Genomic DNA, 5,979 nt, shown 5'->3' on the forward strand with positions numbered 1-5,979 from the left:
GGATTTAGGTGGGGAGAGACTGGACAAGGGGAGGAAAATGTAGGGTCAGGATAGAAACAGGCTAAAACAATAGGTCTACCAAGGGACTGGGCAGCAATATGATATTGATTAGATAATCTATTTTAATGATGTTGGCTGAGAGATAAAACACTGGCTAGGACTGGGAAGAACTGTATTGCTCTTGCTCGAAAAATGCCATGGACTCTTTTATTCACATGAGAGGGCAGTTTAACATTTCATCTGCAAAATGGTACCACTGATAGTGCAGCACTCCCACAGTGGTAATAACTAAACAATCTGTTTTAGTGATGTTGGTTAACTATGACCTTATAAAGTAAAATTTGACACTGAGCTACATAGGGAGAGAGTAGGGCAGATAACGAAATGCTTCATCAAAATGGTAGGTTTTAAAGAGCATGTTAAAGAAGGAAAGTGAGGTGGAGAGGTATAGGGAGGGAATTCCAGAGCTTAGGGCCTAGGCAGCTGAAGGCACGGTACCAATCGTGGAGCAAAGAAATTCGAGGATTCTCAAGAGGGGAGAATTAGAGGAACGCAGATATCTCAAAGGATTGTAGGACTGGAGGAGATTACAGAGATAGGGAGGGAAAGGGTCATGGAGAAATTTGAAAACAAGGATGAGAATTTAATTGAGCCATTGCTTATCCAGGAGCCAATGTAGGTCAGCGAGCATGGGGGTAATGGCTGAATGGAACTTGGTACGAGTTAAGACATAGGCATTTTAGGATGACCTTTTGTTGATAGCTCTTTAAGATAGTAGACATAGCCATGAATTGTTATGAAGAGTATCAATGCTTTATTTAGGTTTATAAAATAACAAGTAAACTTACAGTAGTTTCTGTGAGCAAAAGCGGTTTCTGCTCAAAAACTCACACCAGAGGAAAGAAAGAGCAAAGGAATTGCCTAACTTGTCACCCGATGAGCTATATGATGAATCCCATGGCTCACGCCACACACTTACAACAATATGCATCTTGTGCTGCATCTTTCCCTTAACAAAAAGAATATACTATTTCAGAGTTCAAAAAGAAACAAACAGAGGAACTCTGAAATTCAACCCAAACAAAACACACAATCACAAGCAGGTACTATAAAAACAGTCTTTCGATTGAGGTGGGGGCTAATGATGACTTTCAGATTTGAAATTGATGATTGACTGTAAGGCATTTCATGTGTCGCAGTTGCTTTTTTCTTTGCAGGCTGTGGACAGTACCGAGGACTGCGAGATGCCTGCGTTTCTTAAGAGTTTGTTTACAGGTGTCTCATCAGCATAGAACCATAGAAAAGTTACAGCACAGAAGGAGGCCATTCGGTCCATCTTGTCTATGTCAGCTCGAGGACACCCAGGTGCCCTTTCTAATCCCACCTTCCTGCACCTGGCCCATAGCCCTGCAGTTTACAGCACTTAAGGTGCAGATCCAGGTACTTTTTAAAAGAGTTTAGAGTTTCTGCCTTAAAAGAGTTTAGAGTATGAGTCAACTGACAGTGATTCCTGCAGTATTATGACTCTCCAACTTGCAATCATAACTTCTTGGATCCACCAGAACTTCAAGTTCTGGCACTCTGCATACCAACACCACCTCCTCAAGGGCAATTAGGAATGGGCAATAAATGCTGGCCTAGTCAGTGATGCCCACATCCCATGACCAAATAAAAACAAAGTTTTCTCAGAACACTGCACGTTGTAACAGAAATGAGACTGGCTACATCTGTAAAGTCACTGCCACTACAAACAGGGTACAGCCATGTAACTCATGAAGAACAGTCCCAGGCTTTGAAAGTTGTGGCTCAGTTGGTACCACTCTTGCCTCTGAGTCTGAAGGCTGTGGGTTCAAGTCCCACTCCAAAATCTTGGCTGATACTCCAGTACAGTACTTGAGGGCATATTGCAATGTTGGAAGTTTCCACTTTTCAGATGAGATGCTAATCTGAGGTCCCATCTGCCCTCTCAGGTGGACCTAAAGGATCTTATATCACTATTTTGAAGAAGGTCGAGTGAGTTATCCCAGATGTCCTGGCCAATATTTATTCCTCAGTCAACATCACTAGCAAAAACAGATTATCTGGTCAACTATGAAATTACTGTTTGTGGGAGCTTGCTGTACCCAAATTGGCTGACATGTTTCTATATTATGACAATGACTGCACTTCAAAAGTACTTTATTGGCTGTAAAGCACTTTAGAACGCCCTGAGGCTGTGAAAGATGCAATATAAATTGAAGTATTTTCACTGAACTGAATAATGGTTGCAACATGATTATGTTGTCAGTGTGAAGCTCCAACTGGAAGTGAATTGTGATGATCAGTTTCTTCCAGCTCACTTGTTAAGTCACAGGCATTAACATCTGGGAGGTATTCTCTGCTTATGATTATCTGATAGAATCAGCTTTTCCCATGTCTTAAAAATAACTTTGAGACAAAACCTTTGGAGTCTTAACAACATTCTTTAAAGTCTCTTAGGAGCACTGTTTAGTGGCTGGCCAACTACTTACTCTAACCATCGATGATCTGATTCAATATTAACCATATTCCGCACAAATTGTAAGCTTCAAATTAATCATGAATATGATCACAATTCTTGCTTTACCTTTGTGTATCTTGGCTCTGCTGTTGTTAAAGCCCCTGATACATACACGACTGACTGAGATGAGCTTCCAATCTCATATTGGTGCCATCGCTAAGAAAGCCTATTTCCAGCTCCATAATATTGCCCGACTTCGCCCCATCTCAGCTCATGTGCTGCTAACACACTCATTCACGCTTTTGTTACCTCTACTCACGATTATTCCAGTGCACTCCTGTCTAGTCTTCCACATTCTACCTCTTTAAATTTGAGGTAATCCACAACTTTGCTTCCCATGTCATTACCCCCACCAAATCCTGTTCCCCTATCACCCTATGTTTGTTGACATACATTGGCTGCTACTCAAGCAATGTCTGAAGGGCCAAATGGCCTACTCCAGCTCATTTTTTTTTAAGTTCTTTAAAATTCTCATCCTTGTTATACAGTACTCCAGATATCAAGTTGGTGAAGGAAGAATCCAAAGCCAGCCTTTACTTGAAATAGATTTATTCACAGAGTGAAATGTTACAGGTATGAATCTCCTGACGCCACTCAACTACTTTGTCAGTAAGTATCTCTTTATATGTGCTCAAGCAACCATCCAATAAAAGCCTTCCACCTATATGTACTTAATTTTAATTGATACAATTACCACCATTGTTTTCAAAGCACCCCATAATCTTATTCCTCCCTAGCTCTGTAATCTCCTCCAACCTCACAATCCTCTGAGATATCTACAATCCTCTAATTCTGGCCTCTTGTGCATTTCCAATTATAATTGCTGTACTATTGATAGCCATGCCTTCAGTTGCCTAGGCCCCAAGCTCTTGAATTCCCTTCCTACACCTCTCCACATCTCTGCATCGCTTTCTTCCTTTAAGACAGTCCTTAAAACCTACAACAAAAACAGAATTACCTGGAAAAACTCAGCAGGTCTGGCGGCATCGGTGGAGAAGAAATCAGTTAACGTTTCGAGTCTTCATGACCCTTCGGCAGAACTGAGTATAGTTAGGAGAAAGGTGAAATATAAGCTGGTCTAAGGTGGGTGGGCAGGGGGAGAGAGAAGTTGAGGGTGGGATGATTGTGGAGATAAGCAAGCAGTGATAGGAGCAAATAATCAAAAGATGTCACAGACAAAAGGATCAAAGAGGTGTTGAAGGTGGTGATATTATCTAAGAAAAGTGCTAATTAAGAATGGAAGGCAGGATACTCAAGGTACAGCTCTAGTGGGGGTGGGGTGGAAAGACTAACAAAGTTTTAGTTTTAGATTTAAAAATAATGGAAATAGGTGGGAAAAGAAGAATCTATATAAATTATTGAAAAAAAAGGGAGGGGGGAGAAACGGGGTGGGGATGGGGGGAGGGGGAGTTTAAGATCTAAAGTTGTTGAATTCAATATTCAGCCCGGAAGGCTGTAAAGTGCCTAGTTGGAAGATGAGGTGCTGTTCCTCCAGTTTGCGTTGGGCTTCACTGGAACAATGCAGCAAGCCAAGGACAGACATGTGGGCAAGAGAGCAGGGTGGAGTGTTAAAATGGCAAGCGACAGGGAGGTTTGGGTCTTTCTTGCGGACAGACTGCAGGTGTTCTGCAAGAGCAGAATCTATATTTATATAGATTCTTCTTTTCCCACCTATTTCCATTATTTTTAAATCTAAAACTAAAACTTTGTTAATCTTTCCAACCCATCCCCACTAGAGCTGTACCTTGAGTATCCTGCCTTCCATTCTTAATTAGCACTTTTCTTAGATAATATCACCACCTTCAACACCTCTTTGATCCTTTTGTCTGTGACATCTTTTGATTATCTGCTCCTATCACTGCTTGCTTATCTCCACAATCATCCCACCCTCAACTTCTCTCTCCCCCCGCCCCCCCACCTTAGACCAGCTTATATTTCACCTTTCTCCTAACTATACTCAGTTCTGCCGAAGGGTCATGAAGACTCGAAACGTTAACTGATTTCTTCTCCACCGATGCTGCCAGACCTGCTGAGTTTTTCCAGGTAATTCTGTTTTTGTTTTGGATTTCCAGCATCCGCAGTAGCTTTTAGCTTAAAACCTACATCTGACCAAAATTTTGGTCATCTCACCAAATACCTCTTTATGTGGCTCAGTGTCATACTTTGTTTTAGAATGCTCCTGTGAACCTCCTGGGTCGTTTCATTACTTTGAAGGCGCAATATCAGTACAATCCATGTAGAGACCAATACTTTTTAAAAAATATATGAATTTCCCAATGACTTATGCAAAGAACCGCATGACAAGAGTTCACATTTTAAGATTTTTATTGGAACAAACAAATTAAAATCAACATTGACTGAACCTTACTTAGTAGGCAACTAATACACTAAGCTACAGAAAAGATATTCGCTAGTAACGTCGTAATGAAAACCCCACACCCCGTTTATACATTACACCATACTCTCTATAGAGATGTATTCTTGTGATTAAAGTCCAAAGCTCCTCCCAACTCTCAACAGGATCTCTTTTCCCTGCTTCACCAGGATTAACCTTCCAGTATTGTTTTAAACAAAGTCCCCTTCACTCAACCCTTTCTGCATAATCAAATGGATTTCCCGTTGCAAGGTACAAGGAGATTCCGTGGTGTGTAACTCTTCATGATCCTTGTTTCCTCGAACAGTGGTTCCATCCTTATCAGCATTCTACTTGGTGATTAACCCAAAAACAGTCCTTTTCTTCTGCCTGGCGTAGCAGCACCATCTTCCTCAAAACTCTCAGCCTGACTGACTCTGTGAGTCTAGGCAGCAGTAAGGCCACCTGCCTCCTCCTTTGTGTCCAGATGTGAAAATTTGCACCTGACTTTGAATAAGTTTCAATTTGAGTTTCTATCTCCACAATAAGCAGGTCACATGGGTTTGTTTCTGGGCAGACTCAGTATGAGGTCACATGGGCTTGTCGCCGAGCAGACTCAGTATGAAATCACATGGGATTGCCTTTGGGCACATCCCATTTGAGGTCCCATTCCCCCTCCAAACTACTTCATTTTACCTTGAATCAAGGGAGACAGTTTGAAACATAACCATCATATAACATCCAGCCGTTGTAACGGTATAAATGTAAGTTGTTGCTGTTGTTGTTATCACTTAAAGTCACTTGTACAGATCATGGGACATGTTGGACTTGATCTATTGCCTTGTCAAAACTGATACCCTATCAGTGAATATCCGAGGATATTTCAGTATTAAGATTTCCATGGTTAGCAGCTTGTAGACATTGATTGCATATATTATCACTCTAGTAGATGGCATTCTAGTAATATAATAATTTTCTTTGTACTTAACAATGTTCATGCTCAGGCAGGCCTTCCTATTCAGTGAAGCTGTGGTTTTGACTAGCCGACAGTCCAGTTTACAATTATTCTCACCTCTTTGGCCCAGAA

Source organism: Cetorhinus maximus, chromosome 13 (genome assembly GCF_964194155.1).
Source record: "Cetorhinus maximus chromosome 13, sCetMax3.hap1.1, whole genome shotgun sequence".
NCBI lineage: Eukaryota > Metazoa > Chordata > Chondrichthyes > Lamniformes > Cetorhinidae > Cetorhinus > Cetorhinus maximus.